At 52.9% G+C, this 13,721-nt stretch overlaps 2 long non-coding RNA genes across 2 annotated transcripts; one reads left to right on the forward strand and one right to left on the reverse strand.

The window, feature by feature from the left end:
• Positions 1-6,920: 6,920 nt before the first annotated feature.
• Positions 6,921-8,872, forward strand: LOC128817773 (uncharacterized). The gene is made up of 3 exons (XR_008440283.1): positions 6,921-7,224; positions 7,498-7,643; positions 8,787-8,872. It is a non-coding gene; the product is annotated as an uncharacterized LOC128817773 (long non-coding RNA).
• LOC128817772 (uncharacterized) lies at positions 8,824-9,763 on the reverse strand. Its single transcript, XR_008440282.1, has 2 exons — positions 9,365-9,763; positions 8,824-8,979 (listed from the first exon to the last, which is right to left on the reverse strand). It is a non-coding gene; the product is annotated as an uncharacterized LOC128817772 (long non-coding RNA).
• Between the last annotated feature and the right edge of the window lie 3,958 nt (positions 9,764-13,721).

Consider the following 13,721-nt stretch of genomic DNA (forward strand, 5'->3'; position numbering starts at 1 on the left):
TTGCTTGTGGGGTCAGGCTGGGAGGAAAGGAGCAGAGGTGGGGCTGAGCTGTGAGGGAAAGAGAAGCTGGTGGATCCCTGAGGGAAGGAGCAGGTTGTGGGGTCGGGCTGTGAGGGAAGGAGCTGACTGCCCAGCATGGGGCCATCTTGTCTCCTGGTGATCCCTGCTCCCTCTAATCTCATTTCCTCCCTGTAATTCTCCAGGCCCAGCTGTCACCTCTCCTTGCTCCTGTTTTTATAACTCCAGTTTCTTTAAGTGTCCAGTAAGAGGCAAATACAAGGGACCTGACAGCAGTCTGGGACTGGGGCTGAGGAGTCAGTGATGACCCCATGCTCTCTGTGGATCAGTGGGCGAAGGTCAGGGTGTTCCAGGAAGCTGGGGATGACCATCACACTTCATACATTTGCCGTGTTCCCCCCTCATCTCTGCCTGATTGAATAAAAACCATCTGTAAAACCCACACCAAAGGCAGCGCTGGGAAAAGGCACCTCCCGGCCGCTGGCGAGCAGGCTGTGTACACAGGCAGAATGAATAAGTGTAAAAGGAGCTGTTTATCTGCAGAGCACACCCAGCCCGGACCTGGCTGGACAGACAGACGTCCTCCCACAGCCCCGCAGTGACACCAGCCTGGGTATGTGGGGCTGTGGGACTCTCCGTGCTGCCTTATGGTGGCTGTGGCAACCTGAAACCCCTCACAGGGCACCAAAGGAGTTCGTGTGCTCCGGGCACACTGGGCTCCTGCTGGGAAGCCTTTCCAGGCCCTCCCTCCTCCTGTGCTTAAGAGCTACCTCCCGTTTCCAGGCTGCGTGTAGTCACAAGCTACAGACACACAACAGTCTTGTGCCAAGGCTTTCTGCAGCTCATCTCCTCCCGCAGGGCGTACCCTGGGATCCGTCCGCACACCACTCTCCTTGTGCTGCCCTTAGCTTCTGTTTTCCCAGGCTAGGCACGCCAATTTGCTCCAGCCTTTTTATTTTGTAAGATGAGCCTGCAGCCTCTTTCATCAGTCTCTGCAGCCCCTATTTAGCTCTGCCAGCAAAACCAAACAAATTAGGAGAAGGGAGGGGGGTTGTAAACACCCTGAGCTACAGCAGCTTTTACTGAACCCCTTTCCCACATGGAAAGTGGCCAAAGGCTCATGGTTTGAGGCACAATTTGGGCCACCCCATCTCTGGGGCAGCACTGGCACCCTTACCCCAGAGGGACACCACACATGTGACAACTCAGGGTGGAAAAACCCTTCACCAAACCCGAGCCCCTCGTGCCATGCCGCAGCTTCTCCTGACATGGAGATTTATGCGCCTTGTTTGCAGAGAAGTTAATTTTAAGCACAGTAAAGTTGTTCGCCCAAGGTCACGACGTGAGTAAAAAGGATTCCTGCACCAGGAGCTGAACAAAAGCACCCAGGCACAGCTACAGTACTGCAAAGATTTGTGCTAAGATACACAGGGTCCCTTGTCATGTCATGGCCAGCAGCGATGCCACAGCACTGCTCTATCCCCTGGATCACAGCTACACTGGGTAGAGCAGTCTGTAAAACATAACTGGATTGATATAATTGAAGCATGGAGAAGAGAAGGCTTCAGGGAGACTCCATTACAGCCTCCTAATACCTTAAAGAGGCTTTAAAAATTGAAAGAGAGGGACTTTTTATATGGGTAGATAATGACAAGACAAGGGGCAGTGGTTTTAAACTGACAGAGAGCAGGGTTAGATTGGATTTTAGGAAGAAAAATCTTTACTTAGAGGGAGGTGAGGCCCTGGCATAGGGTTCCCAGAGAAGCTGTGGCTGCCCCTGGATTCCTGGAATTGTCCAAGGCCAGGCTGGACAGGGCTTGAAGCATCCTAGGATATAGTGTAAGGTGTCCCTGCCCATGGCAGGGGGTGCAATGAGATGATCTTTAAGTTCCCAAACCAGTCTGTGACTCTGTAATTCGATGTATTCAATGCCCGCAGTGCCAGGGTGCCCCATCATTCCCCCAGTGATGTTGGATTCAGGAGGATTTTACTCATTGCAATCAAAACGTGTATTTACATTCCTGCCTCCCTGCTCACCCTGAAGTCATTCCTCTTATCTACTTGTGTGAGGAGTCATTGGAGTTAAAACTCAGAGCAGTTAAAAAAAAAAAAAGTAAGCTAAGGATGTTTGGTAAACTGGCAGTTTGCTTTCTGATATTTTTGACTATTGTTTTGCTTTAAAAAAAATGTTTTGAAGAGTTTTGTTGTTGTGGTGGGAAATCTCACTTCCTCTGCATTCTGTGTGCTCTCCCTGCCTCCCTTCACCCTTATTAAAAGGGAAATTTAAAAAGAGAGAAGAAAAACAATTGCCAAGCAAGCTCAAGAATAAAATTTTCCTTTCAGATGTCACCACATTCCCCTAACTTCAAGGAACATGAAATTTTCTGACAAAGAACATAGTAGTTATTAAAAGGAAAAAATTCTCAATAAACCCCCTCTCAGCAACACCTGAGCCATGCTTTGCCAGCAGCACAGATGAGCTGGAAGCACAGGTGCCGGGAGAGCAGCCGTGAGTGGTGTCACATATGGGAAAAATGTGCCCACAAAGGGCTCAGCTGTGGCTGCAAGTGCGAGACACACAAGCCTCCACCATTAAGTCACAGACATTGCTTGTCACTTGAATTTGTTGCCCTCTTGTCTTTCCAGGAGTTTCCAGCTGTGTATGCTGACACGGAGGAGGCACAGCCCCACCTGACCGTGCCTCAGTTTCCCCTGCGCTGGGGCTGCTCAGGGAGAGGCAGTGCGGAAATGCCTGGGCATACCTGGGCCGTGACTGATGGCGCGTTAGCGACGGGAGCGCGGCTGGTGAGGCAGCACACGGTACCCCTGGGGCAGTTTGTATCTCGAGGTCATTTCCACCTGCCCGCCGCTCCGCGCCTCGTGCCTGCAGGGGAGAGGGGCGAGCCTGGCAGGGGCTACCCGGCACCGGGGGGACACCCAGAGCCTCTCCTGCTCTCTTGCTAAGAGATGAGTCTATCTGTCCGCCCACAAATTCTCTTGCTTTTGCGTTTGCAATCTCTCCCCCTACTCCTACTGGGTTTGGCGAGGGCGTGACTTGCATGAGCCCACCACACCCCATAAGGGCAAGCACCGGAGCGGCTGTGATGGAGGGGGAAGTGAAACAGCAGAGCTTTGTGGAAGTTGACCTTTAGGTTTCTGAAGTTTCCCTTGAACTAAAATACACAGATGTGAACTGCCGTGGTGGGCTCCCTGTGCTACCTGCACCACTGACAGCCATTCTGTATTCCTGCATACATAAAATCCATTATCCTAATATATTTATATTACACTTAGGTTTATTACCTTTCTAAATAATTTCCCTGCTTCACTCAGTGCCTCACTGCTTCTCAGCTGATTTGCTGGCGGGTAAACTACGTCATCTGATACCAACAGCAACAACAATTACTCATTTGTTTCAGGCTGGCACCTTCCAGCAGTTCAGGCAGAGGTGGTACCGTTCAGCCACACCTCCCTGCACACCGTCTCTCTCCTCGCAGGACGCCACAGCCAAAGTCCCCTGTCCCCCTTCTGTGGGTTCACCTGCAAGGCAGCTCCCAGGCAGCTTTCCCAAGGGTGGAGCTGGATGTCCCACCAGTGGTGTACAAATCTCTGGGATCAACACATGATAGACTTATCGACTGGTTTGGGTTGGGAGGGACCTTAAAGACCATCTCATTCCTGCCCCTGCCAAGGGCAGGGACACCTTCCTACAGACCAGGTTGCTCCAAGCCCCGTTCAACCTGGCCTTGGACACTTGCAGGGATGGGGCAGCCACAGCTCCTCTGGGCAGCTCTGGCACAATGTCCTGGGACTCTGCAGCAGCTCCCCACTGCTGCTGGAGCTCCACCAGCCTACTGGTCTCACCGAGCCTCCCAGACACGAGGGCCACCAGCCCACCACAGCCCAACCCCTGGGAGGATGAGAGGAGAGCAGGAAGCAATCAGAACCCACCCTCAGTGCAGAGCCAGGAGGCAGCACTGCGCAGGGAGGCCAGGCAGCTGCTCTGGGCTCCGTCCCACAGATGCCTCACCAGCCTGTACCCTGAGATTGTGCCCCAGGCCTCACCCAAAGAGTAAGAAGGAGACTGAAACGTGAGTGGCTCTAACAGCATAACGAATAGCATTGGCTTACCCTCACACTGAGTGCCTGATGATGGAGTAACTTGGCTGAGACACCACCAGAGGGACTGCCCTTCACCAGGCTAGAGAAACCCTGCCATGCCCCCTCCCCCCCAGCATGCACACCTGCTCTTCAGACCAACTTGGGCAGCTTCAGCCCTTGCTTCTTGTTCTGCTGCTCTCTGATGTTAAAGAGTCCTTTGGTGCCACATCCTTTCTACTTGTGACAGTGTTACACACCGGAATAAAGACACCTCTCAATGTCTGTGGTAAACGGAGCGATTTGAGCTCTTCAAGCCTCTCCCTGTAAAGCATTTTCTCCAGCCCCCATGTTATTTGCTGCTTGTGTCTGTGCAAGCCCACTGACTGGCATTTGTGTGTCGACTGAAACGTGTGTGCAGGAGCAGCCTCCCACATACAGACACGTGCACAGACAGGAGTCAATGCATTAGAGCTCATTTATGCCCCTGCACGCAGAGACGCACACAGAGACACACACAGGCCCTTCAGCTCACATCACTGGGGCCAGATGAGCACCCCTGGCTAACACACAGGGTGCTCCTGACCTCGTCTTCTCTCCCATCCATTAACCCTCATCCCTGAGATTCTTAAAGCAGCTCCTCCTAATCTTCCCCTCCAAACCACGGAGAAAGATGAGGGCATGGAGAGCAAGTCCCCAGCTGAGGCACTCAGGTCCCATGGCCCAGCTGGCACCCAGCCCCTTCACGTGGGTGCTGTGGCTTTGATCACTAAATGCCCAGCCAGCACCTGGCAAGCCTCATTAGCAAATCCTTAGAGAGAGACAAGGCATTAATTACTATTATTATAATTCTAATTGCACTGCCTGGATTTCTGCTCTCCTTCACTGGAAGAGTTCCTGTTGCTCAGTGTGGGCCTGAGGAGAAGGATCGGATGATGGGATGCTTGTCCTCCCTTCCCTGTGGGGTTTAGCATCTGCAGGGATGGCAGATTGTTTGTACAACCTACAGGGTGTGGGAATAGGAGGATACACTTGACCTCAGTGATCCCAGTGGGACCTTGCCTGAGAAAAAACTGAAACCACAGGTTGAACTCTCATTCTCCAGCACCACTCAGGATTTTGCATTTCTCCCTCACTGCAAAATGACATTTCATAGACTCGTGGAATATCCTGGATTGGAAGAGACCCACAAGGACTATCAAAGTTCAACTCCCAGCCCTGCACAGGACCACACCAAGAATGACACCAAGTTTATGAGGGCCAAGGAAAGCAGCAATTGCTTTTCCACATGTAGGAGCAGACTGAGGTCAAAGGATCATGAGGTTTCTTCCAGGGAAACTCTGTGCTGTGGGAACAGGGCAGCCCCATCCCTAGTTGTCTGACATCCCAAGAGATGCCCTGGGCAGGCAGAGGGTCCAGCAGCACAAGATCACTGACACCACCTGAGGTACAAATCATTTGGATCCTGTATTTGACCTGGCTCTCATGCCTTCCCTCCCCTTCACTGCCCAGTTTTTCTACTTCCCTTTTCTCCTGTAACAATATCTCAGCGTGGCTGCCCAGGACAGTGATCCACTACAGCCCCAGCCAACAGCTCTTCCCACACTCCTGATATTTGATCCCATCCCCCCCAGCAGGGAGGTCACTTCTCCACCACAGACTCATAATCAGGGAAGGGACATCTCAATAGCCACTCCCTGGCAAGGTCCACAATCACACCTCCTGCAGCACTTTCACCTAAATCCACTGAATTCTTCCCAAAAATGGCCAAGGAACACTCCCACATTGCTGGCTGTAGGGGGGATAGCCTGTGACAGAGAGAATAACGACAATGGTGACATGAGACCACCACTGCTGCCAGCCAGAGGATTGGATCTCTGTGTGGCTCAGCAACCCCCCTGCTAGGATTAACTCATTCGAGCAGCCCAATTCTAGCTGATAAAAAGCTGTGGCATGGCCCCTGACCTACATGCCAGGGACAAAACTCATCAAGAAATCCCTCAATTCTCCATGCAACCCAGAAGGAGGTGTCTAGGGACGGGAGATGGTGCACCAAGGGTCACATCAGTGACACAGCTGGAGACTCCTGGGGTGCAGGGTCCCCACAAACACCCCTCCTCCTCTGCCACACCTGGTTGCCTGTGACAGCTCATAGACAGTCCCACTCCCTCTCTCAGCTCACATCTCCTCACCCCACTGCTGAGAAAAACACTTCATTTTCCTGCTCCTCACCAGTTACTCCATGTGTCCAGAGCAAAATACAGCAATCCCCAGCATGGAGAAACATGTCCCAGCAGCTGCTCCTGCAGGAATGCAGGGAGCAGCCCTCTCGGCACATCCTGGAGCAGGATGTCTGAACCAAACTGTGGCTTGGTTCAGGAGCAGATGCACCCAGAGGAGCAAGGCTCAGGGTGACCCTGATCCCCCTCCACCTGCTGATGTGAGTGACTCCAGTGGAGTGAACAGCCCAGCCAACACCTGGTGACACAGCCAAGGGTCCCCCTCCAAACAAAACCACCCCTTTGTGATGTTAGGCTACATGCAGAGCCCTCCCTGTCATCCAGGGCCTGGGTAGGGGACAGGATGGCACCCCAGCAATGCTGACACAAGGACCAGAAAACTACTCCAAGCCAGGCACGCAGGGGAAGGAGTTAACGCCTCAGCCCAAGCTGCTGCTGAAGCAGCACTGTGGCTCTGCCCGAGGGCACCGTCAGCCACGGCACATTTCTCTTTGTGAAGTAATGCTTTCCAAAGGAGTTTGCTGGCTGGCTGCATCACAGAGGGATGCTGGGGGAAAAAGCTGGGAGAGCAGAGGTGTTCCCCACCACTGCACCCTGCTGCTCCTATCCCTGCTCATCGGGGCTGCCCGGGGATCTTCCCTCACCAGATATTTCCGTTTCCCAAGTCATTATTTGGGTTTCCATGAGCTAATACGCCAGACTCAAAGGTCACTGCTCCAGGCCAGCCCGAGCCGTCACGCGGCAGGTGATTCACACCTGACAAACCCGTCCTGGCCAGAGCAGGAGGCAGCACTAAAACGTCCTCCACTGCCAGGACAGGAGCGGTGCCTTCCCCATCCACACCCTGGCACAGTGCTGCTTACATGAGGTGAGTCCCTGCCCATGCCAGACCCCCCAGCCCGTGCCACCACCAGCTGAGCTGGTGGCAGGTAAAGCAGCTGAGGGGAGGTCTGCAATGTGCTCTCACCCAGTGACCAGGTGTCCTAGGTTGACTGTATGATGATTTTATTATATATATGCATTTATTTATAATGCATAAATATGCATTATTGTATATGCAGCAATGACACCTCTGCAGCCACTTGCTTTGTGGCACTTGTACTGGGCCAATTGCCAAAAATCAAACCCACTGTCCCCACAGGACGGAGCAACTCGTGACAGGTTCTATCAGCAGCTCCTGGGACACTGCTCCTGCCAGCAAGCCCCAGCTTTCTGCATGGAGGAAAACTGCTGATCCCACCTTCACAGGTGCATTGGGGCTGCAGGGTGGTGACAATCGAAATACAGGTGATTTTTGTGCGGCCCAGGGCTGGCCCTGGGGAGGCAGCCAGCACCTGTCACCATGGGGACAGTGATGGAAAGAGCCATCAGAGCATCCTCAGTACTCTGCCAGCCTCCACTCCTCCCACACTGGTGGGAGCAGAGCAAGATGTGCTTCTACACATCCCTGTCCACTCCTCCAACTCTGCCTCTCTGGAGAAAGCTGCCAAGGTACCACCACCCAGTTTTCCCACTGGAAAGTGGGAGCTGAAGTCACTGTGCTGCCCCAGGGACCTGTCCTGACACAAAAGGAGCACATCAGGGGCAACAGTGAGAGCCTCCAGCACCCAGGGCAGGTACGAGGCTGGCAGAAGGAGGCAGAGAAATACCAGAGGGTGCAGCCAGGAGGGCAGAGCCTTGGAGACCACATCCAAGAGGTTCAGCAATTAAACTGAAAGCCAGGAGCAGGTCAGCTTGTTCCAACAGCATGAGTCAGAAAGCAAAGGAGGACAGAGCAGCAGTGAGGGATGCACAAGACACAAACAGCCTCTCCCTTCCCCAAATTTTGTGGCAGTGAGAAAACACATACTGAGCACTGAAAGGCTCATTAGTAAGCCTTGGGACATTGGTCTGACAACAAGGAGGGGAAAGAACTTGGTATGCCTGAATTAATACAGCCAGGATAACTGTTAACAGCATGCTTCAGCTCCCTGAGAACACGTGGGGGAGGTGAAAACATCCCAGGCACATCGTGGGTCCATCTCCACGGAGCTCACTCCAGGACAAGACAGTCACCCCAGCTACATCTCCCCAGACTGATTTTATCCCTCAGGGCTGGAGTTTCCTTATAGATCAGCTGCTGCCAAATCTCTCAAACTTTTACTTTCCCTGAACTACAATATCACAGTTCTATTTCCCCACCCTCCCTTTATGCTGAGAGCTGAAGATGGTTTAGAATTAAACCAGGTCTTTTACTAGCAGCTGTTTCCCAACAGCACCCACCACCTTTGCACACTCCTGCCATGGGCAAATATCACAATCTCAGCCCTATTACAGCTAGTTTTACAAAGTCCTTCTAAAACCTGCCTTGCATTGACATTTCAGCCACTGAAAGCACCTGCCCTGATGGGAGTCAAGGCCAACAAATGCATTCAATTTGTGTTATTACAGTTACCAGCCTAGAGCAGCACCAGGAGAAATAACTTCATCTATAAATACCAGGAGAAAGCTTCATTTGGGTTTGGATCATCTCTCCACTAGACACCTGCCTGGCTGCAGCTACAGCCCAGCCTCTCCCTCCTCCTTTTGGGCAGCTCTGCTGATACAATTTCACTGCTGGCCTCCCTTGCTGCAACCCAAGGACCTGCAGAAGATGCAAAGAACTTAAAGTGAAAAGATAAAGGCATTATGGTAATTGCATCTCATCGTCTTCTGCACATCCCATCACTGGCATTGCTCCTCAGCAGCTGCAGGAATAAGGATTGAGGAAGAAATTTAATTCCCCACACCCAACACTTGATTTTCTCCTGTAGGCCTTTTGTACAACACCGTCTCCCACCCACAGCAAGGGCCAGGGGCTCCCAGAGGTCCAGGAAACCAGAAGAGACCCCTCAGCTGCAGGGCAGAGTCTCACCAGCAAAGGGCTGTCCCTTTGCTCCCAAGGAACCCAAGGACTCATGCAGGAGTCCAGATCATCAGGAAAGTTCCCCACAATAAGGCAGGTCTGAAATGAAGCCAGAAGAATTAACCTGCAGGTCAGGGTGAGGCTTGGTGAGGGCAGCCACCCTCACCTCTCACTTGGTGAGACACAGCCTGGGGATCTCCTAGCAGCTCTGCAGTCTATGGGTGAAGGTCTGGGTGACCAACACAGGAGACCCACACTCCCCAGTCAAACTGGAGCAGGGAGTGATGGTTCTGGCAGAGCTCAAATGAACATCTCAGGGTCCATGGGCTGGGATCCAGGTGAGGCTGCTCACAGTCATCAATGCCTCTTGGTGGCCTGACACCCCATGCAGCTCTCAGGTGCTTTGTGCTGGCTTTCCTGGCCCTGTTCCCCCAGCAGCAGGACTGAGGGCTCAGGAGGGTGCTGGGTGAGCAGAGGGAGCTGCTGCAGGTCATTAAGGATTCCTTTGATGAGGCTGCTCTAGGAACACCTGGGGCAGCTGCAGAACTTTCTCAAGCCAACGACCAAGTGCTGCTGTGACCTCACAGGGACTCTGCCCATGCCAGTGTGACTGAGTGAAGTGGAGACAGGGTCTGGTCTGCTCTGCACTCTCACAGCCTCTGCTGCCTTCTCTCTCAGGAGCAGGAGGGCAGGCCTGGTGGCTCCTCTTACACCCAGGTACAAACCCCAGCTTAACCCAGGCTGCTCACCCTGAGGCCATTTGTGCCAGACAAACATCCCCAGACAGTGAGTGCTGCCCCAGGGCACCACAGTGCTCAGGATTGCTCAGCTTTGCACCATCTAGATTTATTCTTCTTGCAGCAGCAGCAGCAGCCAGACCCTGCCATGGTAACGGGCTTTCCTGGAAGGTCTGATTGCTGCATCTTCCCAGCAGTGAGGAAGCAGCAGGTCTCAGGCAGCCTGACCCCTTCCCCAGAGCCCCTGGGACCGAGGGTGTGGAGAGGGACTCAGCACAAGCAATACAAGAAAAGCCAGTGTGCATTGCCTGGTCACTGCTGCATCTCAGCAAGATGCTGCTGTCACCTGGAGTGTCCCCAAGGACTCCCCAAACAGCCCCCTCAGGTTGGGCTCAGGGCTCTTTAATCCCACATTTTTGGGGATAAAACCAAGCTGAGAGCAGCTGGCTGCAAACCCAGCACCAGTCTTGTGACCAGCCACCTGCCACCTGGGAGCCAGGCTTGGGCCAGGAGAGACACATGGGGCTAGTGGGGCCTGGGGCCAAAGACCCCCCAGCCAAAGCTCTCCCTGACTCTCTCTCCATGGTGTTTGCCCCCCTCCACTCACATTTCAATAGCAACAAATTACTGGTAATGAGCCGTGTCTCTCTGTGAGCTGAGAGCCTTGGAGATCAAAGATGCTCTTACATAAAACCAAAATATCATCAGTGGCCTTTAAAGGCCAGACTAAGCTTCTGAGGGGGGGAAAAAAAATTCAATTTTCTGTAGATCTAATTTGAAACCATTTTAATGCTCATTAAGATAAAGGGACCCAAGCAGATTGTGTGGGCTGGAAGACAGGGAGAGGAAAAAAAGGAGTTAATATTGACATTGTAGTTGAGGTCTTTATTCTATCCAGAGCTCCCTACTTCTCGGCAGCAGCTTTGAGTAATGCTATTGTTAGCACTGGAACTGTAATTCCAATGTCCTTTTTATAACTGGCTTGGGAAAAAAATAAATCCTGAAGGCTTTGACTAAACTCAAAATAATGGAATTTATAGTGGTAAAAAGAGACTTGAAAAGGGAGAAATGTGCAAACCTCTGCACTGTTGCTCCCTGTCAGCACCTGTGGCCACGGTGCTCACCCACCCTGGGCAGCCTCTCTGCACCTTCCTGGGGTGCTTGGTGAGGGAAGGGACCCCAGGGGATGCCTGGATGAGGATATGAGGATGTGTCCCAGCTTGGTCATGCACTGGAGCCACAGCTCAGAGTCTCTTATGCATCTGCAGGGTCACAGCCCTGGGGACAGCCCTTCCTGAGGGGTGACATGTCCCTCAGCAGCACCCAGCTGGGTTCCTGCAGCCCAGGGCTGGCATGGGGAATGGATACAGCCCCACAGGTTTTTTTTTTGTTTGTTTGTTTGTTTGTTTGTTTTGCCACTATCTGTGTGGAAATAGAAGATTTGTATTTGTGGGTGAGGGTGGTCAAAACCTAAACCAAAGGAGCTTGATGTTTTGGCTTGCTGTGGTGCTTTTCTCCCTAAAAGTATTGCTGACAGTTCTGGTTGATGCAGGCAAAGATTCTGTTGCAATCTCCTCCCATCTAACTAACTTAATTTTGCTTTACAGCAGCAAGAAATTATTTGGAGTGCGTTAAGCAGATTTATTTTCCTTCACCTCCTCGTATTTCATTGTACTTCTGTAAGGGTGTAAGAAAGCCAAATCAAATCTGGGATCAGATTGTCATTTAGTCATAGTCACTTCTCTTGGCATTATGGCAGCTGCTGGATTTCTGGCTATCAAATATCTTTATTAGAGTAAAAATATGTGAGCCAGGGATCCATGTTTTATATAGCACCTTCTACAGCCACCTGAAAGGCGGGTGGAGCCACGCAGGGGTCGGGCTCTTCTCCCGGATAACGAGGATGTCGGGAAACAGCCTCAAGCCACTACAGGGGAGGTTTAGGTTGGATATTAGGGAAAATTCCCTCACCGAAAGGATTGTCCAGCCCTGCCCAGGACAGCAGTGGAGTCACTGCCCCTGGAGGGTGTTAAAAGGGTGGATGTGGGGACACGGGGACCTGGGACAGGGGTTCGTGGTGCCCTTGGCAGTGCTGGGGGACGGAGGGACTCGATGATCCAGGCGGATTTTCCCAGCACAAACCGGGCGCTGCTCCCTGCGATCCCTGTCCGCGTCTGCAGAGGGCACCAGCCCCCCAAATGTCCCTGTCACCCCCGGCCCCTGACACCGCCGGGACTGCCGGGATGCTCCTGGGGAACGATCCGGGTGACACCGACCCAGCCACCCAGGGATGTTCCTGGGGAATGATCCGGGTGACACCGACCCAGCCACCCAGGGATGTTCCTGGGGAACGATCCGGGTGACACCGACCCAGCCACCCAGGGATGTTCCTGGGGAATGATCCGGGTGACACCGACCCAGCCACCCAGGGATGTTCCTGGGGAACGATCCGGGTGACACCGACCCAGCCACCCAGGGATGCTACTGGAGAATGCTCTGGTGACACCAGCCCAGGATGCTCCTTCAGGAGAGCCCTGGATAACAGTGACCCAGCCAGCCAGGACAGTCCCTTGGGAGAGCCCTGGATAACAGTGGCCCAGCCTCAGCAGTTCCATTCCAGGCTGGATCCCAGCTGGGATCCCAGCACTGCTCCCACCCATCGCAGTCCAGCACGGAGCACCAGGTGATGCTGGCTGTGTCTCTTCCCAGCATTGTCCAGCCCCTGGATGGGGACACTGTAACCCCTGCCACGGCCTCAAGTCTCAGCCTCGTGGCTGGCTCCATCCCCAGCACCGCACTGAACCCAAAAATCCACATCCAACAGTGGCAAACACAGCAAAACTATTGAAAAAGCTCTTGTGGGAATGTTTTGTTGTCCTTGTTTCCCCTGTGCTACAGGCCCTGTGGGTGGGAATCACTTCTGCTTTAGGAAAAAACCAAAACCCTGACATGTGTTTTCTGGCCCAGTTTGACCTCAAAAAAGTACCAGTGAGAAGATCTGTGTTTTGGCAGAGGATAGCATGAACGCCTCCAAGAACACAGTGGCTCCGGACACGTGGGGACAGGACTGATCCCAGCTCAGAGAAAAGCCCCAGAAGTGGCTTTGGGAGAGCTCCTGGATAGCCCCTGGAGCCCCACTAGCCCACCCTGGAGAGGATGGTGCTTGGTTGCAGGGGAAGCACAGGGTGAGAGCCAGAGGCACAAGTGTTTGGATGTCCCATGGTGCTGTGTCCAGCCACAGACGTTCCCATGCTGGGAATGTGAACTCACATGATTCCCAAATTTGACAGTGTCTGTACAGTACAGTGTGATGAAAGCTGAAGTATTTCAGCCACTGGTACAGCCAGGGAAGCAAACAGGATTCTCCCCACTCCAGATTTAGCTCTTTATTGATTTTCCAGCTGCATCCATCAGTCATTGTCTCAGTGCTAAAATTACCCATTAGAGATACCATAGAAATGAGAGGAAAACAAGACAGGCTTGTGGTTTTGATGAAAAACACTCAACATCCCAAACAGCAACTTCTGGAAGGAAAATCCTTCCTTTTTAGGGTGGGGACTGGGTTACATTTATTCTTGAGCAGCTCAGAGGCATTGAGGGCTTCTGGCTGCTTGTGGTCTGGGGCTTGACCATCTCCCATCTCCCGTGGCCCTTACTCCCTGTGCCACTGGCAGCACTGTGCCCTGCAGGAGGGATTCAGAGGCCTCTCTCCAGCCCAGCTTGTCACCTGTGTCAGATTGAAGA

This window comes from Vidua macroura, chromosome 21, assembly GCF_024509145.1.
Source record: "Vidua macroura isolate BioBank_ID:100142 chromosome 21, ASM2450914v1, whole genome shotgun sequence".
Classification (NCBI taxonomy): domain Eukaryota; kingdom Metazoa; phylum Chordata; class Aves; order Passeriformes; family Viduidae; genus Vidua; species Vidua macroura.